The sequence below is a fragment of the Mixophyes fleayi genome, chromosome 6 (assembly GCF_038048845.1).
Source record: "Mixophyes fleayi isolate aMixFle1 chromosome 6, aMixFle1.hap1, whole genome shotgun sequence".
Lineage (NCBI taxonomy): Eukaryota > Metazoa > Chordata > Amphibia > Anura > Limnodynastidae > Mixophyes > Mixophyes fleayi.
The window spans coordinates 68,863,627-68,886,644 of NC_134407.1; the positions used below are offsets into that span (position 1 = coordinate 68,863,627).

General features: G+C 39.0%; 40 non-coding genes across 40 annotated transcripts; all 40 read right to left on the reverse strand.

Annotated features, from left to right (window-relative positions):
* Positions 1-803: 803 nt before the first annotated feature.
* On the reverse strand, positions 804-885 carry TRNAL-AAG (transfer RNA leucine (anticodon AAG)). The gene has a single exon. It is a non-coding gene; the product is annotated as a tRNA-Leu (tRNA).
* A 128-nt stretch (positions 886-1,013) lies between these two features.
* TRNAL-UAG (transfer RNA leucine (anticodon UAG)) lies at positions 1,014-1,095 on the reverse strand. Its single transcript has one exon. It is a non-coding gene; the product is annotated as a tRNA-Leu (tRNA).
* Positions 1,096-2,222: 1,127 nt separating this feature from the next.
* TRNAL-AAG (transfer RNA leucine (anticodon AAG)) lies at positions 2,223-2,304 on the reverse strand. Its single transcript has one exon. It is a non-coding gene; the product is annotated as a tRNA-Leu (tRNA).
* Positions 2,305-2,432: 128 nt separating this feature from the next.
* TRNAL-UAG (transfer RNA leucine (anticodon UAG)) lies at positions 2,433-2,514 on the reverse strand. Its single transcript has one exon. It is a non-coding gene; the product is annotated as a tRNA-Leu (tRNA).
* Positions 2,515-3,349: 835 nt separating this feature from the next.
* TRNAL-AAG (transfer RNA leucine (anticodon AAG)) lies at positions 3,350-3,431 on the reverse strand. The gene has a single exon. It is a non-coding gene; the product is annotated as a tRNA-Leu (tRNA).
* A 128-nt stretch (positions 3,432-3,559) lies between these two features.
* Positions 3,560-3,641, reverse strand: TRNAL-UAG (transfer RNA leucine (anticodon UAG)). The gene has a single exon. It is a non-coding gene; the product is annotated as a tRNA-Leu (tRNA).
* Positions 3,642-4,476: 835 nt separating this feature from the next.
* TRNAL-AAG (transfer RNA leucine (anticodon AAG)) lies at positions 4,477-4,558 on the reverse strand. The gene has a single exon. It is a non-coding gene; the product is annotated as a tRNA-Leu (tRNA).
* Positions 4,559-4,686: 128 nt separating this feature from the next.
* TRNAL-UAG (transfer RNA leucine (anticodon UAG)) lies at positions 4,687-4,768 on the reverse strand. Its single transcript has one exon. It is a non-coding gene; the product is annotated as a tRNA-Leu (tRNA).
* An 835-nt stretch (positions 4,769-5,603) lies between these two features.
* Positions 5,604-5,685, reverse strand: TRNAL-AAG (transfer RNA leucine (anticodon AAG)). The gene has a single exon. It is a non-coding gene; the product is annotated as a tRNA-Leu (tRNA).
* Positions 5,686-5,813: 128 nt separating this feature from the next.
* On the reverse strand, positions 5,814-5,895 carry TRNAL-UAG (transfer RNA leucine (anticodon UAG)). The gene has a single exon. It is a non-coding gene; the product is annotated as a tRNA-Leu (tRNA).
* Positions 5,896-6,730: 835 nt separating this feature from the next.
* On the reverse strand, positions 6,731-6,812 carry TRNAL-AAG (transfer RNA leucine (anticodon AAG)). Its single transcript has one exon. It is a non-coding gene; the product is annotated as a tRNA-Leu (tRNA).
* A 128-nt stretch (positions 6,813-6,940) lies between these two features.
* TRNAL-UAG (transfer RNA leucine (anticodon UAG)) lies at positions 6,941-7,022 on the reverse strand. The gene has a single exon. It is a non-coding gene; the product is annotated as a tRNA-Leu (tRNA).
* An 835-nt stretch (positions 7,023-7,857) lies between these two features.
* Positions 7,858-7,939, reverse strand: TRNAL-AAG (transfer RNA leucine (anticodon AAG)). Its single transcript has one exon. It is a non-coding gene; the product is annotated as a tRNA-Leu (tRNA).
* A 128-nt stretch (positions 7,940-8,067) lies between these two features.
* TRNAL-UAG (transfer RNA leucine (anticodon UAG)) lies at positions 8,068-8,149 on the reverse strand. Its single transcript has one exon. It is a non-coding gene; the product is annotated as a tRNA-Leu (tRNA).
* Positions 8,150-8,984: 835 nt separating this feature from the next.
* TRNAL-AAG (transfer RNA leucine (anticodon AAG)) lies at positions 8,985-9,066 on the reverse strand. The gene has a single exon. It is a non-coding gene; the product is annotated as a tRNA-Leu (tRNA).
* A 128-nt stretch (positions 9,067-9,194) lies between these two features.
* TRNAL-UAG (transfer RNA leucine (anticodon UAG)) lies at positions 9,195-9,276 on the reverse strand. The gene has a single exon. It is a non-coding gene; the product is annotated as a tRNA-Leu (tRNA).
* An 835-nt stretch (positions 9,277-10,111) lies between these two features.
* TRNAL-AAG (transfer RNA leucine (anticodon AAG)) lies at positions 10,112-10,193 on the reverse strand. The gene has a single exon. It is a non-coding gene; the product is annotated as a tRNA-Leu (tRNA).
* A 128-nt stretch (positions 10,194-10,321) lies between these two features.
* On the reverse strand, positions 10,322-10,403 carry TRNAL-UAG (transfer RNA leucine (anticodon UAG)). The gene has a single exon. It is a non-coding gene; the product is annotated as a tRNA-Leu (tRNA).
* Positions 10,404-11,238: 835 nt separating this feature from the next.
* TRNAL-AAG (transfer RNA leucine (anticodon AAG)) lies at positions 11,239-11,320 on the reverse strand. Its single transcript has one exon. It is a non-coding gene; the product is annotated as a tRNA-Leu (tRNA).
* A 128-nt stretch (positions 11,321-11,448) lies between these two features.
* On the reverse strand, positions 11,449-11,530 carry TRNAL-UAG (transfer RNA leucine (anticodon UAG)). Its single transcript has one exon. It is a non-coding gene; the product is annotated as a tRNA-Leu (tRNA).
* Positions 11,531-12,365: 835 nt separating this feature from the next.
* On the reverse strand, positions 12,366-12,447 carry TRNAL-AAG (transfer RNA leucine (anticodon AAG)). The gene has a single exon. It is a non-coding gene; the product is annotated as a tRNA-Leu (tRNA).
* A 128-nt stretch (positions 12,448-12,575) lies between these two features.
* On the reverse strand, positions 12,576-12,657 carry TRNAL-UAG (transfer RNA leucine (anticodon UAG)). The gene has a single exon. It is a non-coding gene; the product is annotated as a tRNA-Leu (tRNA).
* Positions 12,658-13,492: 835 nt separating this feature from the next.
* TRNAL-AAG (transfer RNA leucine (anticodon AAG)) lies at positions 13,493-13,574 on the reverse strand. Its single transcript has one exon. It is a non-coding gene; the product is annotated as a tRNA-Leu (tRNA).
* A 128-nt stretch (positions 13,575-13,702) lies between these two features.
* Positions 13,703-13,784, reverse strand: TRNAL-UAG (transfer RNA leucine (anticodon UAG)). The gene has a single exon. It is a non-coding gene; the product is annotated as a tRNA-Leu (tRNA).
* An 835-nt stretch (positions 13,785-14,619) lies between these two features.
* On the reverse strand, positions 14,620-14,701 carry TRNAL-AAG (transfer RNA leucine (anticodon AAG)). Its single transcript has one exon. It is a non-coding gene; the product is annotated as a tRNA-Leu (tRNA).
* A 128-nt stretch (positions 14,702-14,829) lies between these two features.
* On the reverse strand, positions 14,830-14,911 carry TRNAL-UAG (transfer RNA leucine (anticodon UAG)). Its single transcript has one exon. It is a non-coding gene; the product is annotated as a tRNA-Leu (tRNA).
* An 835-nt stretch (positions 14,912-15,746) lies between these two features.
* On the reverse strand, positions 15,747-15,828 carry TRNAL-AAG (transfer RNA leucine (anticodon AAG)). Its single transcript has one exon. It is a non-coding gene; the product is annotated as a tRNA-Leu (tRNA).
* Positions 15,829-15,956: 128 nt separating this feature from the next.
* TRNAL-UAG (transfer RNA leucine (anticodon UAG)) lies at positions 15,957-16,038 on the reverse strand. The gene has a single exon. It is a non-coding gene; the product is annotated as a tRNA-Leu (tRNA).
* An 835-nt stretch (positions 16,039-16,873) lies between these two features.
* On the reverse strand, positions 16,874-16,955 carry TRNAL-AAG (transfer RNA leucine (anticodon AAG)). Its single transcript has one exon. It is a non-coding gene; the product is annotated as a tRNA-Leu (tRNA).
* Positions 16,956-17,083: 128 nt separating this feature from the next.
* On the reverse strand, positions 17,084-17,165 carry TRNAL-UAG (transfer RNA leucine (anticodon UAG)). Its single transcript has one exon. It is a non-coding gene; the product is annotated as a tRNA-Leu (tRNA).
* Positions 17,166-18,000: 835 nt separating this feature from the next.
* Positions 18,001-18,082, reverse strand: TRNAL-AAG (transfer RNA leucine (anticodon AAG)). Its single transcript has one exon. It is a non-coding gene; the product is annotated as a tRNA-Leu (tRNA).
* A 128-nt stretch (positions 18,083-18,210) lies between these two features.
* On the reverse strand, positions 18,211-18,292 carry TRNAL-UAG (transfer RNA leucine (anticodon UAG)). Its single transcript has one exon. It is a non-coding gene; the product is annotated as a tRNA-Leu (tRNA).
* An 835-nt stretch (positions 18,293-19,127) lies between these two features.
* On the reverse strand, positions 19,128-19,209 carry TRNAL-AAG (transfer RNA leucine (anticodon AAG)). The gene has a single exon. It is a non-coding gene; the product is annotated as a tRNA-Leu (tRNA).
* Positions 19,210-19,337: 128 nt separating this feature from the next.
* Positions 19,338-19,419, reverse strand: TRNAL-UAG (transfer RNA leucine (anticodon UAG)). Its single transcript has one exon. It is a non-coding gene; the product is annotated as a tRNA-Leu (tRNA).
* An 835-nt stretch (positions 19,420-20,254) lies between these two features.
* TRNAL-AAG (transfer RNA leucine (anticodon AAG)) lies at positions 20,255-20,336 on the reverse strand. Its single transcript has one exon. It is a non-coding gene; the product is annotated as a tRNA-Leu (tRNA).
* Positions 20,337-20,464: 128 nt separating this feature from the next.
* TRNAL-UAG (transfer RNA leucine (anticodon UAG)) lies at positions 20,465-20,546 on the reverse strand. Its single transcript has one exon. It is a non-coding gene; the product is annotated as a tRNA-Leu (tRNA).
* Positions 20,547-21,381: 835 nt separating this feature from the next.
* Positions 21,382-21,463, reverse strand: TRNAL-AAG (transfer RNA leucine (anticodon AAG)). Its single transcript has one exon. It is a non-coding gene; the product is annotated as a tRNA-Leu (tRNA).
* A 128-nt stretch (positions 21,464-21,591) lies between these two features.
* On the reverse strand, positions 21,592-21,673 carry TRNAL-UAG (transfer RNA leucine (anticodon UAG)). The gene has a single exon. It is a non-coding gene; the product is annotated as a tRNA-Leu (tRNA).
* An 835-nt stretch (positions 21,674-22,508) lies between these two features.
* Positions 22,509-22,590, reverse strand: TRNAL-AAG (transfer RNA leucine (anticodon AAG)). Its single transcript has one exon. It is a non-coding gene; the product is annotated as a tRNA-Leu (tRNA).
* Positions 22,591-22,718: 128 nt separating this feature from the next.
* Positions 22,719-22,800, reverse strand: TRNAL-UAG (transfer RNA leucine (anticodon UAG)). The gene has a single exon. It is a non-coding gene; the product is annotated as a tRNA-Leu (tRNA).
* Positions 22,801-23,018: the final 218 nt, after the last annotated feature.

The window sequence follows — 23,018 nt, forward strand, 5'->3', positions numbered from 1 at the left end:
TCTAAGATCTGACAATCAGAACAACAAAGCCTACAAATTCTGCATTTGAAAGCTGCATTTCAAAAAAAAATGTCAGGAGAAAAATCCGTAAAATGCTAAATTACATGCGATAACCACAAATCAGAAAAAGGTTGAATAAAGTGCTTAACCGATAAAGTTGATTACAAATATTTTCATTTTAATTGATTTGCTATTTGTTCATTTCAACTGAATACCACAAAAATTTAGAGACAAGATCCAAACTGCTTATTTTGGCATCAGTGGGATTCAAAGACATACCTTCAAAAAAACACAAGCAAAAATTCAATCCCTTACACCAATGAGCCATGCTGCCACCTTTGCTTTTCTATTTGTATGAAAAGTTGATAACATGATGAAATGTTAGTTATGATGGTGCCTGGCGGTATATACATCACACTAAAATAATTTTCGTTTTCTTCACTGTTTTTAAATCACTTTATTTAGAAATATTTTAAACCGGTTTCAGGAATGTCTTCGACACATGACTAAAGTTGCGATTTAGCTAAAATATACTTCCACAGGTAACACCAGCTGGATTTTTCAACTCCAGTCCTCAGGACCCCTAACAGTGCATGTTTTCCATATCTCCTTGCTTAAGCACAGGTGTATTCATAACTGACTGACACATTCTAACAGATCTACAGGTGGTATAATTATTTCCCTTGTCACCTGGAAAGCAAGCACTGTTAAGGGTCCTGAGGACTGGAGTTGAGAAACACTGATCTTCACGCTTGAACGACATCTATACCGATCTCTGCACCTTCTCTTGGATCTAACGAAAATGGCAGCAGTGGGATTTGAACCCATGCCTCCGAAGAGACTGGAGCCTTAATCCAGCGCCTTAGACCGCTCGGCCATGCTACCACTCATGATCTCTCTTTCGTGAGCTCTAAGATCTGACAATCAGAACAACAAAGCCTATAAATTCTGCATTTGAAAGCTGAGTATCTTCTTTATCTATACGTTGGAACCACATGAAGAACTAATAAAAATGGCAGCAGTGGGATTTGAACCCACGCCTCCGAAGAGACTGGAGCCTAAATCCAGCGCCTTAGACCGCTCGGCCATGCTACCACTCATGAGCTTGCTTTCGTGAGCTCTAAGATCTGAAAAATGTCAATCAGATCAACAAAGCCTACAAATTCTGCATTTGAAAGCTGCATTTCAAAAAAAAATGTCAGGAGAAAAATCCGTAAAATGCTAAATTACATGCGATAACCACAAATCAGAAAAAGGTTGAATAAAGTGCTTAACCGATAAAGTTGATTACAAATATTTTCATTTTAATTGATTTGCTATTTGTTCATTTCAACTGAATACCACAAAAATTTAGAGACAAGATCCAAACTGCTTATTTTGGCATCAGTGGGATTCAAAGACATACCTTCAAAAAAACACAAGCAAAAATTCAATCCCTTCAACAAAGCCTACAAATTCTGCATTTGAAAGCTGCATTTCAAAAAAAAATGTCAGGAGAAAAATCCGTAAAATGCTAAATTACATGCGATAACCACAAATCAGAAAAAGGTTGAATAAAGTGCTTAACCGATAAAGTTGATTACAAATATTTTCATTTTAATTGATTTGCTATTTGTTCATTTCAACTGAATACCACAAAAATTTAGAGACAAGATCCAAACTGCTTATTTTGGCATCAGTGGGATTCAAAGACATACCTTCAAAAAAACACAAGCAAAAATTCAATCCCTTACACCAATGAGCCATGCTGCCACCTTTGCTTTTCTATTTGTATGAAAAGTTGATAACATGATGAAATGTTAGTTATGATGGTGCCTGGCGGTATATACATCACACTAAAATAATTTTCGTTTCTCTTCACTGTTTTTAAATCACTTTATTTAGAAATATTTTAAACCGGTTTCAGGAATGTCTTCGACACATGACTAAAGTTGCGATTTAGCTAAAATATACTTCCACAGGTAACACCAGCTGGATTTCTCAACTCCAGTCCTCAGGACCCCTAACAGTGCATGTTTTCCATATCTCCTTGCTTAAGCACAGGTGTATTCATAACTGACTGACACATTCTAACAGATCTACAGGTGGTATAATTATTTCCCTTGTCACCTGGAAAGCAAGCACTGTTAAGGGTCCTGAGGACTGGAGTTGAGAAACACTGATCTTCACGCTTGAACGACATCTATACCGATCTCTGCACCTTCTCTTGGATCTAATGAAAATGGCAGCAGTGGGATTTGAACCCACGCCTCCGAAGAGACTGGAGCCTTAATCCAGCGCCTTAGACCGCTCGGCCATGCTACCACTCATGATCTCTCTTTCGTGAGCTCTAAGATATGACAATCAGAACAACAAAGCCTATAAATTCTGCATTTGAAAGCTGAGTATCTTCTTTATCTATACGTTGGAACCACATGAAGAACTAATAAAAATGGCAGCAGTGGGATTTGAACCCACGCCTCCGAAGAGACTGGAGCCTAAATCCAGCGCCTTAGACCGCTCGGCCATGCTACCACTCATGAGCTTGCTTTCGTGAGCTCTAAGATCTGAAAAATGTCAATCAGATCAACAAAGCCTACAAATTCTGCATTTGAAAGCTGCATTTCAAAAAAAAATGTCAGGAGAAAAATCCGTAAAATGCTAAATTACATGCGATAACCACAAATCAGAAAAAGGTTGAATAAAGTGCTTAACCGATAAAGTTGATTACAAATATTTACATTTTAATTGAGTTGCTATTTGTTCATTTCAACTGAATACCACAAAAATTTAGAGACAAGATCCAAACTGCTTATTTTGGCATCAGTGGGATTCAAAGACATACCTTCAAAAAAACACAAGCAAAAATTCAATCCCTTACACCAATGAGCCATGCTGCCACCTTTGCTTTTCTATTTGTATGAAAAGTTGATAACATGATGAAATGTTAGTTATGATGGTGCCTGGCGGTATATACATCACACTAAAATAATTTTCGTTTCTCTTCACTGTTTTTAAATCACTTTATTTAGAAATATTTTAAACCGGTTTCAGGAATGTCTTCGACACATGACTAAAGTTGCGATTTAGCTAAAATATACTTCCACAGGTAACACCAGCTGGATTTCTCAACTCCAGTCCTCAGGACCCCTAACAGTGCATGTTTTCCATATCTCCTTGCTTAAGCACAGGTGTATTCATAACTGACTGACACATTCTAACAGATCTACAGGTGGTATAATTATTTCCCTTGTCACCTGGAAAGCAAGCACTGTTAAGGGTCCTGAGGACTGGAGTTGAGAAACACTGATCTTCACGCTTGAACGACATCTATACCGATCTCTGCACCTTCTCTTGGATCTAACGAAAATGGCAGCAGTGGGATTTGAACCCATGCCTCCGAAGAGACTGGAGCCTTAATCCAGCGCCTTAGACCGCTCGGCCATGCTACCACTCATGATCTCTCTTTCGTGAGCTCTAAGATCTGACAATCAGAACAACAAAGCCTATAAATTCTGCATTTGAAAGCTGAGTATCTTCTTTATCTATACGTTGGAACCACATGAAGAACTAATAAAAATGGCAGCAGTGGGATTTGAACCCACGCCTCCGAAGAGACTGGAGCCTAAATCCAGCGCCTTAGACCGCTCGGCCATGCTACCACTCATGAGCTTGCTTTCGTGAGCTCTAAGATCTGAAAAATGTCAATCAGATCAACAAAGCCTACAAATTCTGCATTTGAAAGCTGCATTTCAAAAAAAAATGTCAGGAGAAAAATCCGTAAAATGCTAAATTACATGCGATAACCACAAATCAGAAAAAGGTTGAATAAAGTGCTTAACCGATAAAGTTGATTACAAATATTTTCATTTTAATTGATTTGCTATTTGTTCATTTCAACTGAATACCACAAAAATTTAGAGACAAGATCCAAACTGCTTATTTTGGCATCAGTGGGATTCAAAGACATACCTTCAAAAAAACACAAGCAAAAATTCAATCCCTTACACCAATGAGCCATGCTGCCACCTTTGCTTTTCTATTTGTATGAAAAGTTGATAACATGATGAAATGTTAGTTATGATGGTGCCTGGCGGTATATACATCACACTAAAATAATTTTCGTTTCTCTTCACTGTTTTTAAATCACTTTATTTAGAAATATTTTAAACCGGTTTCAGGAATGTCTTCGACACATGACTAAAGTTGCGATTTAGCTAAAATATACTTCCACAGGTAACACCAGCTGGATTTCTCAACTCCAGTCCTCAGGACCCCTAACAGTGCATGTTTTCCATATCTCCTTGCTTAAGCACAGGTGTATTCATAACTGACTGACACATTCTAACAGATCTACAGGTGGTATAATTATTTCCCTTGTCACCTGGAAAGCAAGCACTGTTAAGGGTCCTGAGGACTGGAGTTGAGAAACACTGATCTTCACGCTTGAACGACATCTATACCGATCTCTGCACCTTCTCTTGGATCTAACGAAAATGGCAGCAGTGGGATTTGAACCCATGCCTCCGAAGAGACTGGAGCCTTAATCCAGCGCCTTAGACCGCTCGGCCATGCTACCACTCATGATCTCTCTTTCGTGAGCTCTAAGATCTGACAATCAGAACAACAAAGCCTATAAATTCTGCATTTGAAAGCTGAGTATCTTCTTTATCTATACGTTGGAACCACATGAAGAACTAATAAAAATGGCAGCAGCGGGATTTGAACCCACGCCTCCGAAGAGACTGGAGCCTAAATCCAGCGCCTTAGACCGCTCGGCCATGCTACCACTCATGAGCTTGCTTTCGTGAGCTCTAAGATCTGAAAAATGTCAATCAGATCAACAAAGCCTACAAATTCTGCATTTGAAAGCTGCATTTCAAAAAAAAATGTCAGGAGAAAAATCCGTAAAATGCTAAATTACATGCGATAACCACAAATCAGAAAAAGGTTGAATAAAGTGCTTAACCGATAAAGTTGATTACAAATATTTTCATTTTAATTGATTTGCTATTTGTTCATTTCAACTGAATACCACAAAAATTTAGAGACAAGATCCAAACTGCTTATTTTGGCATCAGTGGGATTCAAAGACATACCTTCAAAAAAACACAAGCAAAAATTCAATCCCTTACACCAATGAGCCATGCTGCCACCTTTGCTTTTCTATTTGTATGAAAAGTTGATAACATGATGAAATGTTAGTTATGATGGTGCCTGGCGGTATATACATCACACTAAAATAATTTTCGTTTCTCTTCACTGTTTTTAAATCACTTTATTTAGAAATATTTTAAACCGGTTTCAGGAATGTCTTCGACACATGACTAAAGTTGCGATTTAGCTAAAATATACTTCCACAGGTAACACCAGCTGGATTTTTCAACTCCAGTCCTCAGGACCCCTAACAGTGCATGTTTTCCATATCTCCTTGCTTAAGCACAGGTGTATTCATAACTGACTGACACATTCTAACAGATCTACAGGTGGTATAATTATTTCCCTTGTCACCTGGAAAGCAAGCACTGTTAAGGGTCCTGAGGACTGGAGTTGAGAAACACTGATCTTCACGCTTGAACGACATCTATACCGATCTCTGCACCTTCTCTTGGATCTAACGAAAATAGCAGCAGTGGGATTTGAACCCATGCCTCCGAAGAGACTGGAGCCTTAATCCAGCGCCTTAGACCGCTCGGCCATGCTACCACTCATGATCTCTCTTTCGTGAGCTCTAAGATCTGACAATCAGAACAACAAAGCCTATAAATTCTGCATTTGAAAGCTGAGTATCTTCTTTATCTATACGTTGGAACCACATGAAGAACTAATAAAAATGGCAGCAGTGGGATTTGAACCCACGCCTCCGAAGAGACTGGAGCCTAAATCCAGCGCCTTAGACCGCTCGGCCATGCTACCACTCATGAGCTTGCTTTCGTGAGCTCTAAGATCTGAAAAATGTCAATCAGATCAACAAAGCCTACAAATTCTGCATTTGAAAGCTGCATTTCAAAAAAAAATGTCAGGAGAAAAATCCGTAAAATGCTAAATTACATGCGATAACCACAAATCAGAAAAAGGTTGAATAAAGTGCTTAACCGATAAAGTTGATTACAAATATTTTCATTTTAATTGATTTGCTATTTGTTCATTTCAACTGAATACCACAAAAATTTAGAGACAAGATCCAAACTGCTTATTTTGGCATCAGTGGGATTCAAAGACATACCTTCAAAAAAACACAAGCAAAAATTCAATCCCTTACACCAATGAGCCATGCTGCCACCTTTGCTTTTCTATTTGTATGAAAAGTTGATAACATGATGAAATGTTAGTTATGATGGTGCCTGGCGGTATATACATCACACTAAAATAATTTTCGTTTCTCTTCACTGTTTTTAAATCACTTTATTTAGAAATATTTTAAACCGGTTTCAGGAATGTCTTCGACACATGACTAAAGTTGCGATTTAGCTAAAATATACTTCCACAGGTAACACCAGCTGGATTTCTCAACTCCAGTCCTCAGGACCCCTAACAGTGCATGTTTTCCATATCTCCTTGCTTAAGCACAGGTGTATTCATAACTGACTGACACATTCTAACAGATCTACAGGTGGTATAATTATTTCCCTTGTCACCTGGAAAGCAAGCACTGTTAAGGGTCCTGAGGACTGGAGTTGAGAAACACTGATCTTCACGCTTGAACGACATCTATACCGATCTCTGCACCTTCTCTTGGATCTAACGAAAATGGCAGCAGTGGGATTTGAACCCACGCCTCCGAAGAGACTGGAGCCTTAATCCAGCGCCTTAGACCGCTCGGCCATGCTACCACTCATGATCTCTCTTTCGTGAGCTCTAAGATCTGACAATCAGAACAACAAAGCCTATAAATTCTGCATTTGAAAGCTGAGTATCTTCTTTATCTATACGTTGGAACCACATGAAGAACTAATAAAAATGGCAGCAGTGGGATTTGAACCCACGCCTCCGAAGAGACTGGAGCCTAAATCCAGCGCCTTAGACCGCTCGGCCATGCTACCACTCATGAGCTTGCTTTCGTGAGCTCTAAGATCTGAAAAATGTCAATCAGATCAACAAAGCCTACAAATTCTGCATTTGAAAGCTGCATTTCAAAAAAAAATGTCAGGAGAAAAATCCGTAAAATGCTAAATTACATGCGATAACCACAAATCAGAAAAAGGTTGAATAAAGTGCTTAACCGATAAAGTTGATTACAAATATTTTCATTTTAATTGATTTGCTATTTGTTCATTTCAACTGAATACCACAAAAATTTAGAGACAAGATCCAAACTGCTTATTTTGGCATCAGTGGGATTCAAAGACATACCTTCAAAAAAACACAAGCAAAAATTCAATCCCTTACACCAATGAGCCATGCTGCCACCTTTGCTTTTCTATTTGTATGAAAAGTTGATAACATGATGAAATGTTAGTTATGATGGTGCCTGGCGGTATATACATCACACTAAAATAATTTTCGTTTCTCTTCACTGTTTTTAAATCACTTTATTTAGAAATATTTTAAACCGGTTTCAGGAATGTCTTCGACACATGACTAAAGTTGCGATTTAGCTAAAATATACTTCCACAGGTAACACCAGCTGGATTTTTCAACTCCAGTCCTCAGGACCCCTAACAGTGCATGTTTTCCATATCTCCTTGCTTAAGCACAGGTGTATTCATAACTGACTGACACATTCTAACAGATCTACAGGTGGTATAATTATTTCCCTTGTCACCTGGAAAGCAAGCACTGTTAAGGGTCCTGAGGACTGGAGTTGAGAAACACTGATCTTCACGCTTGAACGACATCTATACCGATCTCTGCACCTTCTCTTGGATCTAACGAAAATGGCAGCAGTGGGATTTGAACCCACGCCTCCGAAGAGACTGGAGCCTTAATCCAGCGCCTTAGACCGCTCGGCCATGCTACCACTCATGATCTCTCTTTCGTGAGCTCTAAGATCTGACAATCAGAACAACAAAGCCTATAAATTCTGCATTTGAAAGCTGAGTATCTTCTTTATCTATACGTTGGAACCACATGAAGAACTAATAAAAATGGCAGCAGTGGGATTTGAACCCACGCCTCCGAAGAGACTGGAGCCTAAATCCAGCGCCTTAGACCGCTCGGCCATGCTACCACTCATGAGCTTGCTTTCGTGAGCTCTAAGATCTGAAAAATGTCAATCAGATCAACAAAGCCTACAAATTCTGCATTTGAAAGCTGCATTTCAAAAAAAAATGTCAGGAGAAAAATCCGTAAAATGCTAAATTACATGCGATAACCACAAATCAGAAAAAGGTTGAATAAAGTGCTTAACCGATAAAGTTGATTACAAATATTTTCATTTTAATTGATTTGCTATTTGTTCATTTCAACTGAATACCACAAAAATTTAGAGACAAGATCCAAACTGCTTATTTTGGCATCAGTGGGATTCAAAGACATACCTTCAAAAAAACACAAGCAAAAATTCAATCCCTTACACCAATGAGCCATGCTGCCACCTTTGCTTTTCTATTTGTATGAAAAGTTGATAACATGATGAAATGTTAGTTATGATGGTGCCTGGCGGTATATACATCACACTAAAATAATTTTCGTTTCTCTTCACTGTTTTTAAATCACTTTATTTAGAAATATTTTAAACCGGTTTCCGGAATGTCTTCGACACATGACTAAAGTTGCGATTTAGCTAAAATATACTTCCACAGGTAACACCAGCTGGATTTTTCAACTCCAGTCCTCAGGACCCCTAACAGTGCATGTTTTCCATATCTCCTTGCTTAAGCACAGGTGTATTCATAACTGACTGACACATTCTAACAGATCTACAGGTGGTATAATTATTTCCCTTGTCACCTGGAAAGCAAGCACTGTTAAGGGTCCTGAGGACTGGAGTTGAGAAACACTGATCTTCACGCTTGAACGACATCTATACCGATCTCTGCACCTTCTCTTGGATCTAACGAAAATGGCAGCAGTGGGATTTGAACCCACGCCTCCGAAGAGACTGGAGCCTTAATCCAGCGCCTTAGACCGCTCGGCCATGCTACCACTCATGATCTCTCTTTCGTGAGCTCTAAGATCTGACAATCAGAACAACAAAGCCTATAAATTCTGCATTTGAAAGCTGAGTATCTTCTTTATCTATACGTTGGAACCACATGAAGAACTAATAAAAATGGCAGCAGTGGGATTTGAACCCACGCCTCCGAAGAGACTGGAGCCTAAATCCAGCGCCTTAGACCGCTTGGCCATGCTACCACTCATGAGCTTGCTTTCGTGAGCTCTAAGATCTGAAAAATGTCAATCAGATCAACAAAGCCTACAAATTCTGCATTTGAAAGCTGCATTTCAAAAAAAAATGTCAGGAGAAAAATCCGTAAAATGCTAAATTACATGCGATAACCACAAATCAGAAAAAGGTTGAATAAAGTGCTTAACCGATAAAGTTGATTACAAATATTTTCATTTTAATTGATTTGCTATTTGTTCATTTCAACTGAATACCACAAAAATTTAGAGACAAGATCCAAACTGCTTATTTTGGCATCAGTGGGATTCAAAGACATACCTTCAAAAAAACACAAGCAAAAATTCAATCCCTTACACCAATGAGCCATGCTGCCACCTTTGCTTTTCTATTTGTATGAAAAGTTGATAACATGATGAAATGTTAGTTATGATGGTGCCTGGCGGTATATACATCACACTAAAATAATTTTCGTTTCTCTTCACTGTTTTTAAATCACTTTATTTAGAAATATTTTAAACCGGTTTCAGGAATGTCTTCGACACATGACTAAAGTTGCGATTTAGCTAAAATATACTTCCACAGGTAACACCAGCTGGATTTTTCAACTCCAGTCCTCAGGACCCCTAACAGTGCATGTTTTCCATATCTCCTTGCTTAAGCACAGGTGTATTCATAACTGACTGACACATTCTAACAGATCTACAGGTGGTATAATTATTTCCCTTGTCACCTGGAAAGCAAGCACTGTTAAGGGTCCTGAGGACTGGAGTTGAGAAACACTGATCTTCACGCTTGAACGACATCTATACCGATCTCTGCACCTTCTCTTGGATCTAACGAAAATGGCAGCAGTGGGATTTGAACCCACGCCTCCGAAGAGACTGGAGCCTTAATCCAGCGCCTTAGACCGCTCGGCCATGCTACCACTCATGATCTCTCTTTCGTGAGCTCTAAGATCTGACAATCAGAACAACAAAGCCTATAAATTCTGCATTTGAAAGCTGAGTATCTTCTTTATCTATACGTTGGAACCACATGAAGAACTAATAAAAATGGCAGCAGTGGGATTTGAACCCACGCCTCCGAAGAGACTGGAGCCTAAATCCAGCGCCTTAGACCGCTTGGCCATGCTACCACTCATGAGCTTGCTTTCGTGAGCTCTAAGATCTGAAAAATGTCAATCAGATCAACAAAGCCTACAAATTCTGCATTTGAAAGCTGCATTTCAAAAAAAAATGTCAGGAGAAAAATCCGTAAAATGCTAAATTACATGCGATAACCACAAATCAGAAAAAGGTTGAATAAAGTGCTTAACCGATAAAGTTGATTACAAATATTTTCATTTTAATTGATTTGCTATTTGTTCATTTCAACTGAATACCACAAAAATTTAGAGACAAGATCCAAACTGCTTATTTTGGCATCAGTGGGATTCAAAGACATACCTTCAAAAAAACACAAGCAAAAATTCAATCCCTTACACCAATGAGCCATGCTGCCACCTTTGCTTTTCTATTTGTATGAAAAGTTGATAACATGATGAAATGTTAGTTATGATGGTGCCTGGCGGTATATACATCACACTAAAATAATTTTCGTTTCTCTTCACTGTTTTTAAATCACTTTATTTAGAAATATTTTAAACCGGTTTCAGGAATGTCTTCGACACATGACTAAAGTTGCGATTTAGCTAAAATATACTTCCACAGGTAACACCAGCTGGATTTTTCAACTCCAGTCCTCAGGACCCCTAACAGTGCATGTTTTCCATATCTCCTTGCTTAAGCACAGGTGTATTCATAACTGACTGACACATTCTAACAGATCTACAGGTGGTATAATTATTTCCCTTGTCACCTGGAAAGCAAGCACTGTTAAGGGTCCTGAGGACTGGAGTTGAGAAACACTGATCTTCACGCTTGAACGACATCTATACCGATCTCTGCACCTTCTCTTGGATCTAACGAAAATGGCAGCAGTGGGATTTGAACCCACGCCTCCGAAGAGACTGGAGCCTTAATCCAGCGCCTTAGACCGCTCGGCCATGCTACCACTCATGATCTCTCTTTCGTGAGCTCTAAGATCTGACAATCAGAACAACAAAGCCTATAAATTCTGCATTTGAAAGCTGAGTATCTTCTTTATCTATACGTTGGAACCACATGAAGAACTAATAAAAATGGCAGCAGTGGGATTTGAACCCACGCCTCCGAAGAGACTGGAGCCTAAATCCAGCGCCTTAGACCGCTTGGCCATGCTACCACTCATGAGCTTGCTTTCGTGAGCTCTAAGATCTGAAAAATGTCAATCAGATCAACAAAGCCTACAAATTCTGCATTTGAAAGCTGCATTTCAAAAAAAAATGTCAGGAGAAAAATCCGTAAAATGCTAAATTACATGCGATAACCACAAATCAGAAAAAGGTTGAATAAAGTGCTTAACCGATAAAGTTGATTACAAATATTTTCATTTTAATTGATTTGCTATTTGTTCATTTCAACTGAATACCACAAAAATTTAGAGACAAGATCCAAACTGCTTATTTTGGCATCAGTGGGATTCAAAGACATACCTTCAAAAAAACACAAGCAAAAATTCAATCCCTTACACCAATGAGCCATGCTGCCACCTTTGCTTTTCTATTTGTATGAAAAGTTGATAACATGATGAAATGTTAGTTATGATGGTGCCTGGCGGTATATACATCACACTAAAATAATTTTCGTTTCTCTTCACTGTTTTTAAATCACTTTATTTAGAAATATTTTAAACCGGTTTCAGGAATGTCTTCGACACATGACTAAAGTTGCGATTTAGCTAAAATATACTTCCACAGGTAACACCAGCTGGATTTCTCAACTCCAGTCCTCAGGACCCCTAACAGTGCATGTTTTCCATATCTCCTTGCTTAAGCACAGGTGTATTCATAACTGACTGACACATTCTAACAGATCTACAGGTGGTATAATTATTTCCCTTGTCACCTGGAAAGCAAGCACTGTTAAGGGTCCTGAGGACTGGAGTTGAGAAACACTGATCTTCACGCTTGAACGACATCTATACCGATCTCTGCACCTTCTCTTGGATCTAACGAAAATGGCAGCAGTGGGATTTGAACCCACGCCTCCGAAGAGACTGGAGCCTTAATCCAGCGCCTTAGACCGCTCGGCCATGCTACCACTCATGATCTCTCTTTCGTGAGCTCTAAGATCTGACAATCAGAACAACAAAGCCTATAAATTCTGCATTTGAAAGCTGAGTATCTTCTTTATCTATACGTTGGAACCACATGAAGAACTAATAAAAATGGCAGCAGTGGGATTTGAACCCACGCCTCCGAAGAGACTGGAGCCTAAATCCAGCGCCTTAGACCGCTTGGCCATGCTACCACTCATGAGCTTGCTTTCGTGAGCTCTAAGATCTGAAAAATGTCAATCAGATCAACAAAGCCTACAAATTCTGCATTTGAAAGCTGCATTTCAAAAAAAAATGTCAGGAGAAAAATCCGTAAAATGCTAAATTACATGCGATAACCACAAATCAGAAAAAGGTTGAATAAAGTGCTTAACTGATAAAGTTGATTACAAATATTTTCATTTTAATTGATTTGCTATTTGTTCATTTCAACTGAATACCACAAAAATTTAGAGACAAGATCCAAACTGCTTATTTTGGCATCAGTGGGATTCAAAGACATACCTTCAAAAAAACACAAGCAAAAATTCAATCCCTTACACCAATGAGCCATGCTGCCACCTTTGCTTTTCTATTTGTATGAAAAGTTGATAACATGATGAAATGTTAGTTATGATGGTGCCTGGCGGTATATACATCACACTAAAATAATTTTCGTTTCTCTTCACTGTTTTTAAATCACTTTATTTAGAAATATTTTAAACCGGTTTCAGGAATGTCTTCGACACATGACTAAAGTTGCGATTTAGCTAAAATATACTTCCACAGGTAACACCAGCTGGATTTCTCAACTCCAGTCCTCAGGACCCCTAACAGTGCATGTTTTCCATATCTCCTTGCTTAAGCACAGGTGTATTCATAACTGACTGACACATTCTAACAGATCTACAGGTGGTATAATTATTTCCCTTGTCACCTGGAAAGCAAGCACTGTTAAGGGTCCTGAGGACTGGAGTTGAGAAACACTGATCTTCACGCTTGAACGACATCTATACCGATCTCTGCACCTTCTCTTGGATCTAACGAAAATGGCAGCAGTGGGATTTGAACCCACGCCTCCGAAGAGACTGGAGCCTTAATCCAGCGCCTTAGACCGCTCGGCCATGCTACCACTCATGATCTCTCTTTCGTGAGCTCTAAGATCTGACAATCAGAACAACAAAGCCTATAAATTCTGCATTTGAAAGCTGAGTATCTTCTTTATCTATACGTTGGAACCACATGAAGAACTAATAAAAATGGCAGCAGTGGGATTTGAACCCACGCCTCCGAAGAGACTGGAGCCTAAATCCAGCGCCTTAGACCGCTTGGCCATGCTACCACTCATGAGCTTGCTTTCGTGAGCTCTAAGATCTGAAAAATGTCAATCAGATCAACAAAGCCTACAAATTCTGCATTTGAAAGCTGCATTTCAAAAAAAAATGTCAGGAGAAAAATCCGTAAAATGCTAAATTACATGCGATAACCACAAATCAGAAAAAGGTTGAATAAAGTGCTTAACTGATAAAGTTGATTACAAATATTTTCATTTTAATTGATTTGCTATTTGTTCATTTCAACTGAATACCACAAAAATTTAGAGACAAGATCCAAACTGCTTATTTTGGCATCAGTGGGATTCAAAGACATACCTTCAAAAAAACACAAGCAAAAATTCAATCCCTTACACCAATGAGCCATGCTGCCACCTTTGCTTTTCTATTTGTATGAAAAGTTGATAACATGATGAAATGTTAGTTATGATGGTGCCTGGCGGTATATACATCACACTAAAATAATTTTCGTTTCTCTTCACTGTTTTTAAATCACTTTATTTAGAAATATTTTAAACCGGTTTCAGGAATGTCTTCGACACATGACTAAAGTTGCGATTTAGCTAAAATATACTTCCACAGGTAACACCAGCTGGATTTCTCAACTCCAGTCCTCAGGACCCCTAACAGTGCATGTTTTCCATATCTCCTTGCTTAAGCACAGGTGTATTCATAACTGACTGACACATTCTAACAGATCTACAGGTGGTATAATTATTTCCCTTGTCACCTGGAAAGCAAGCACTGTTAAGGGTCCTGAGGACTGGAGTTGAGAAACACTGATCTTCACGCTTGAACGACATCTATACCGATCTCTGCACCTTCTCTTGGATCTAACGAAAATGGCAGCAGTGGGATTTGAACCCACGCCTCCGAAGAGACTGGAGCCTTAATCCAGCGCCTTAGACCGCTCGGCCATGCTACCACTCATGATCTCTCTTTCGTGAGCTCTAAGATCTGACAATCAGAACAACAAAGCCTATAAATTCTGCATTTGAAAGCTGAGTATCTTCTTTATCTATACGTTGGAACCACATGAAGAACTAATAAAAATGGCAGCAGTGGGATTTGAACCCACGCCTCCGAAGAGACTGGAGCCTAAATCCAGCGCCTTAGACCGCTTGGCCATGCTACCACTCATGAGCTTGCTTTCGTGAGCTCTAAGATCTGAAAAATGTCAATCAGATCAACAAAGCCTACAAATTCTGCATTTGAAAGCTGCATTTCAAAAAAAAATGTCAGGAGAAAAATCCGTAAAATGCTAAATTACATGCGATAACCACAAATCAGAAAAAGGTTGAATAAAGTGCTTAACCGATAAAGTTGATTACAAATATTTTCATTTTAATTGATTTGCTATTTGTTCATTTCAACTGAATACCACAAAAATTTAGAGACAAGATCCAAACTGCTTATTTTGGCATCAGTGGGATTCAAAGACATACCTTCAAAAAAACACAAGCAAAAATTCAATCCCTTACACCAATGAGCCATGCTGCCACCTTTGCTTTTCTATTTGTATGAAAAGTTGATAACATGATGAAATGTTAGTTATGATGGTGCCTGGCGGTATATACATCACACTAAAATAATTTTCGTTTCTCTTCACTGTTTTTAAATCACTTTATTTAGAAATATTTTAAACCGGTTTCAGGAATGTCTTCGACACATGACTAAAGTTGCGATTTAGCTAAAATATACTTCCACAGGTAACACCAGCTGGATTTTTCAACTCCAGTCCTCAGGACCCCTAACAGTGCATGTTTTCCATATCTCCTTGCTTAAGCACAGGTGTATTCATAACTGACTGACACATTCTAACAGATCTACAGGTGGTATAATTATTTCCCTTGTCACCTGGAAAGCAAGCACTGTTAAGGGTCCTGAGGACTGGAGTTGAGAAACACTGATCTTCACGCTTGAACGACATCTATACCGATCTCTGCACCTTCTCTTGGATCTAACGAAAATGGCAGCAGTGGGATTTGAACCCACGCCTCCGAAGAGACTGGAGCCTTAATCCAGCGCCTTAGACCGCTCGGCCATGCTACCACTCATGATCTCTCTTTCGTGAGCTCTAAGATCTGACAATCAGAACAACAAAGCCTATAAATTCTGCATTTGAAAGCTGAGTATCTTCTTTATCTATACGTTGGAACCACATGAAGAACTAATAAAAATGGCAGCAGTGGGATTTGAACCCACGCCTCCGAAGAGACTGGAGCCTAAATCCAGCGCCTTAGACCGCTTGGCCATGCTACCACTCATGAGCTTGCTTTCGTGAGCTCTAAGATCTGAAAAATGTCAATCAGATCAACAAAGCCTACAAATTCTGCATTTGAAAGCTGCATTTCAAAAAAAAATGTCAGGAGAAAAATCCGTAAAATGCTAAATTACATGCGATAACCACAAATCAGAAAAAGGTTGAATAAAGTGCTTAACCGATAAAGTTGATTACAAATATTTTCATTTTAATTGATTTGCTATTTGTTCATTTCAACTGAATACCACAAAAATTTAGAGACAAGATCCAAACTGCTTATTTTGGCATCAGTGGGATTCAAAGACATACCTTCAAAAAAACACAAGCAAAAATTCAATCCCTTACACCAATGAGCCATGCTGCCACCTTTGCTTTTCTATTTGTATGAAAAGTTGATAACATGATGAAATGTTAGTTATGATGGTGCCTGGCGGTATATACATCACACTAAAATAATTTTCGTTTCTCTTCACTGTTTTTAAATCACTTTATTTAGAAATATTTTAAACCGGTTTCAGGAATGTCTTCGACACATGACTAAAGTTGCGATTTAGCTAAAATATACTTCCACAGGTAACACCAGCTGGATTTTTCAACTCCAGTCCTCAGGACCCCTAACAGTGCATGTTTTCCATATCTCCTTGCTTAAGCACAGGTGTATTCATAACTGACTGACACATTCTAACAGATCTACAGGTGGTATAATTATTTCCCTTGTCACCTGGAAAGCAAGCACTGTTAAGGGTCCTGAGGACTGGAGTTGAGAAACACTGATCTTCACGCTTGAACGACATCTATACCGATCTCTGCACCTTCTCTTGGATCTAACGAAAATGGCAGCAGTGGGATTTGAACCCATGCCTCCGAAGAGACTGGAGCCTTAATCCAGCGCCTTAGACCGCTCGGCCATGCTACCACTCATGATCTCTCTTTCGTGAGCTCTAAGATCTGACAATCAGAACAACAAAGCCTATAAATTCTGCATTTGAAAGCTGAGTATCTTCTTTATCTATACGTTGGAACCACATGAAGAACTAATAAAAATGGCAGCAGTGGGATTTGAACCCACGCCTCCGAAGAGACTGGAGCCTAAATCCAGCGCCTTAGACCGCTTGGCCATGCTACCACTCATGAGCTTGCTTTCGTGAGCTCTAAGATCTGAAAAATGTCAATCAGATCAACAAAGCCTACAAATTCTGCATTTGAAAGCTGCATTTCAAAAAAAAATGTCAGGAGAAAAATCCGTAAAATGCTAAATTACATGCGATAACCACAAATCAGAAAAAGGTTGAATAAAGTGCTTAACCGATAAAGTTGATTACAAATATTTTCATTTTAATTGATTTGCTATTTGTTCATTTCAACTGAATACCACAAAAATTTAGAGACAAGATCCAAACTGCTTATTTTGGCATCAGTGGGATTCAAAGACATACCTTCAAAAAAACACAAGCAAAAATTCAATCCCTTACACCAATGAGCCATGCTGCCACCTTTGCTTTTCTATTTGTATGAAAAGTTGATAACATGATGAAATGTTAGTTATGATGGTGCCTGGCGGTATATACATCACACTAAAATAATTTTCGTTTCTCTTCACTGTTTTTAAATCACTTTATTTAGAAATATTTTAAACCGGTTTCAGGAATGTCTTCGACACATGACTAAAGTTGCGATTTAGCTAAAATATACTTCCACAGGTAACACCAGCTGGATTTCTCAACTCCAGTCCTCAGGACCCCTAACAGTGCATGTTTTCCATATCTCCTTGCTTAAGCACAGGTGTATTCATAACTGACTGACACATTCTAACAGATCTACAGGTGGTATAATTATTTCCCTTGTCACCTGGAAAGCAAGCACTGTTAAGGGTCCTGAGGACTGGAGTTGAGAAACACTGATCTTCACGCTTGAACGACATCTATACCGATCTCTGCACCTTCTCTTGGATCTAACGAAAATGGCAGCAGTGGGATTTGAACCCACGCCTCCGAAGAGACTGGAGCCTTAATCCAGCGCCTTAGACCGCTCGGCCATGCTACCACTCATGATCTCTCTTTCGTGAGCTCTAAGATCTGACAATCAGAACAACAAAGCCTATAAATTCTGCATTTGAAAGCTGAGTATCTTCTTTATCTATACGTTGGAACCACATGAAGAACTAATAAAAATGGCAGCAGTGGGATTTGAACCCACGCCTCCGAAGAGACTGGAGCCTAAATCCAGCGCCTTAGACCGCTCGGCCATGCTACCACTCATGAGCTTGCTTTCGTGAGCTCTAAGATCTGAAAAATGTCAATCAGATCAACAAAGCCTACAAATTCTGCATTTGAAAGCTGCATTTCAAAAAAAAATGTCAGGAGAAAAATCCGTAAAATGCTAAATTACATGCGATAACCACAAATCAGAAAAAGGTTGAATAAAGTGCTTAACCGATAAAGTTGATTACAAATATTTTCATTTTAATTGATTTGCTATTTGTTCATTTCAACTGAATACCACAAAAATTTAGAGACAAGATCCAAACTGCTTATTTTGGCATCAGTGGGATTCAAAGACATACCTTCAAAAAAACACAAGCAAAAATTCAATCCCTTACACCAATGAGCCATGCTGCCACCTTTGCTTTTCTATTTGTATGAAAAGTTGATAACATGATGAAATGTTAGTTATGATGGTGCCTGGCGGTATATACATCACACTAAAATAATTTTCGTTTCTCTTCACTGTTTTTAAATCACTTTATTTAGAAATATTTTAAACCGGTTTCAGGAATGTCTTCGACACATGACTAAAGTTGCGATTTAGCTAAAATATACTTCCACAGGTAACACCAGCTGGATTTTTCAACTCCAGTCCTCAGGACCCCTAACAGTGCATGTTTTCCATATCTCCTTGCTTAAGCACAGGTGTATTCATAACTGACTGACACATTCTAACAGATCTACAGGTGGTATAATTATTTCCCTTGTCACCTGGAAAGCAAGCACTGTTAAGGGTCCTGAGGACTGGAGTTGAGAAACACTGATCTTCACGCTTGAACGACATCTATACCGATCTCTGCACCTTCTCTTGGATCTAACGAAAATGGCAGCAGTGGGATTTGAACCCATGCCTCCGAAGAGACTGGAGCCTTAATCCAGCGCCTTAGACCGCTCGGCCATGCTACCACTCATGATCTCTCTTTCGTGAGCTCTAAGATCTGACAATCAGAACAACAAAGCCTATAAATTCTGCATTTGAAAGCTGAGTATCTTCTTTATCTATACGTTGGAACCACATGAAGAACTAATAAAAATGGCAGCAGTGGGATTTGAACCCACGCCTCCGAAGAGACTGGAGCCTAAATCCAGCGCCTTAGACCGCTCGGCCATGCTACCACTCATGAGCTTGCTTTCGTGAGCTCTAAGATCTGAAAAATGTCAATCAGATCAACAAAGCCTACAAATTCTGCATTTGAAAGCTGCATTTCAAAAAAAAATGTCAGGAGAAAAATCCGTAAAATGCTAAATTACATGCGATAACCACAAATCAGAAAAAGGTTGAATAAAGTGCTTAACCGATAAAGTTGATTACAAATATTTTCATTTTAATTGATTTGCTATTTGTTCATTTCAACTGAATACCACAAAAATTTAGAGACAAGATCCAAACTGCTTATTTTGGCATCAGTGGGATTCAAAGACATACCTTCAAAAAAACACAAGCAAAAATTCAATCCCTTACACCAATGAGCCATGCTGCCACCTTTGCTTTTCTATTTGTATGAAAAGTTGATAACATGATGAAATGTTAGTTATGATGGTGCCTGGCGGTATATACATCACACTAAAATAATTTTCGTTTCTCTTCACTGTTTTTAAATCACTTTATTTAGAAATATTTTAAACCGGTTTCAGGAATGTCTTCGACACATGACTAAAGTTGCGATTTAGCTAAAATATACTTCCACAGGTAACACCAGCTGGATTTCTCAACTCCAGTCCTCAGGACCCCTAACAGTGCATGTTTTCCATATCTCCTTGCTTAAGCACAGGTGTATTCATAACTGACTGACACATTCTAACAGATCTACAGGTGGTATAATTATTTCCCTTGTCACCTGGAAAGCAAGCACTGTTAAGGGTCCTGAGGACTGGAGTTGAGAAACACTGATCTTCACGCTTGAACGACATCTATACCGATCTCTGCACCTTCTCTTGGATCTAACGAAAATGGCAGCAGTGGGATTTGAACCCACGCCTCCGAAGAGACTGGAGCCTTAATCCAGCGCCTTAGACCGCTCGGCCATGCTACCACTCATGATCTCTCTTTCGTGAGCTCTAAGATCTGACAATCAGAACAACAAAGCCTATAAATTCTGCATTTGAAAGCTGAGTATCTTCTTTATCTATACGTTGGAACCACATGAAGAACTAATAAAAATGGCAGCAGTGGGATTTGAACCCACGCCTCCGAAGAGACTGGAGCCTAAATCCAGCGCCTTAGACCGCTTGGCCATGCTACCACTCATGAGCTTGCTTTCGTGAGCTCTAAGATCTGAAAAATGTCAATCAGATCAACAAAGCCTACAAATTCTGCATTTGAAAGCTGCATTTCAAAAAAAAATGTCAGGAGAAAAATCCGTAAAATGCTAAATTACATGCGATAACCACAAATCAGAAAAAGGTTGAATAAAGTGCTTAACCGATAAAGTTGATTACAAATATTTTCATTTTAATTGATTTGCTATTTGTTCATTTCAACTGAATACCACAAAAATTTAGAGACAAGATCCAAACTGCTTATTTTGGCATCAGTGGGATTCAAAGACATACCTTCAAAAAAACACAAGCAAAAATTCAATCCCTTACACCAATGAGCCATGCTGCCACCTTTGCTTTTCTATTTGTATGAAAAGTTGATAACATGATGAAATGTTAGTTATGATGGTGCCTGGCGGTATATACATCACACTAAAATAATTTTCGTTTCTCTTCACTGTTTTTAAATCACTTTATTTAGAAATATTTTAAACCGGTTTCAGGAATGTCTTCGACACATGACTAAAGTTGCGATTTAGCTAAAATATACTTCCACAGGTAACACCAGCTGGATTTCTCAACTCCAGTCCTCAGGACCCCTAACAGTGCATGTTTTCCATATCTCCTTGCTTAAGCACAGGTGTATTCATAACTGACTGACACATTCTAACAGATCTACAGGTGGTATAATTATTTCCCTTGTCACCTGGAAAGCAAGCACTGTTAAGGGTCCTGAGGACTGGAGTTGAGAAACACTGATCTTCACGCTTGAACGACATCTATACCGATCTCTGCACCTTCTCTTGGATCTAACGAAAATGGCAGCAGTGGGATTTGAACCCACGCCTCCGAAGAGACTGGAGCCTTAATCCAGCGCCTTAGACCGCTCGGCCATGCTACCACTCATGATCTCTCTTTCGTGAGCTCTAAGATCTGACAATCAGAACAACAAAGCCTATAAATTCTGCATTTGAAAGCTGAGTATCTTCTTTATCTATACGTTGGAACCACATGAAGAACTAATAAAAATGGCAGCAGTGGGATTTGAACCCACGCCTCCGAAGAGACTGGAGCCTAAATCCAGCGCCTTAGACCGCTCGGCCATGCTACCACTCATGAGCTTGCTTTCGTGAGCTCTAAGATCTGAAAAATGTCAATCAGATCAACAAAGCCTACAAATTCTGCATTTGAAAGCTGCATTTCAAAAAAAAATGTCAGGAGAAAAATCCGTAAAATGCTAAATTACATGCGATAACCACAAATCAGAAAAAGGTTGAATAAAGTGCTTAACCGATAAAGTTGATTACAAATATTTTCATTTTAATTGATTTGCTATTTGTTCATTTCAACTGAATACCACAAAAATTTAGAGACAAGATCCAAACTGCTTATTTTGGCATCAGTGGGATTCAAAGACATACCTTCAAAAAAACACAAGCAAAAATTCAATCCCTTACACCAATGAGCCATGCTGCCACCTTTGCTTTTCTATTTGTATGAAAAGTTGATAACATGATGAAATGTTAGTTATGATGGTGCCTGGCGGTATATACATCACACTAAAATAATTTTCGTTTCTCTTCACTGTTTTTAAATCACTTTATTTAGAAATATTTTAAACCGGTTTCAGGAATGTCTTCGACACATGACTAAAGTTGCGATTTAGCTAAAATATACTTCCACAGGTAACACCAGCTGGATTTTTCAACTCCAGTCCTCAGGACCCCTAACAGTGCATGTTTTCCATATCTCCTTGCTTAAGCACAGGTGTATTCATAACTGACTGACACATTCTAACAGATCTACAGGTGGTATAATTATTTCCCTTGTCACCTGGAAAGCAAGCACTGTTAAGGGTCCTGAGGACTGGAGTTGAGAAACACTGATCTTCACGCTTGAACGACATCTATACCGATCTCTGCACCTTCTCTTGGATCTAACGAAAATGGCAGCAGTGGGATTTGAACCCATGCCTCCGAAGAGACTGGAGCCTTAATCCAGCGCCTTAGACCGCTCGGCCATGCTACCACTCATGATCTCTCTTTCGTGAGCTCTAAGATCTGACAATCAGAACAACAAAGCCTATAAATTCTGCATTTGAAAGCTGAGTATCTTCTTTATCTATACGTTGGAACCACATGAAGAACTAATAAAAATGGCAGCAGTGGGATTTGAACCCACGCCTCCGAAGAGACTAGAGCCTAAATCCAGCGCCTCAGACCGCTCGGCCATGCTACCACTCATGAGCTTGCTTTCGTGAGCTCTAAGATCTGAAAAATGTCAATCAGATCAACAAAGCCTACAAATTCTGCATTTGAAAGCTGCATTTCAAAAAAAAATGTCAGGAGAAAAATCCGTAAAATGCTAAATTACATGCGATAACCACAAATCAGAAAAAGGTTGAATAAAGTGCTTAACCGATAAAGTTGATTACAAATATTTTCATTTTAATTGAT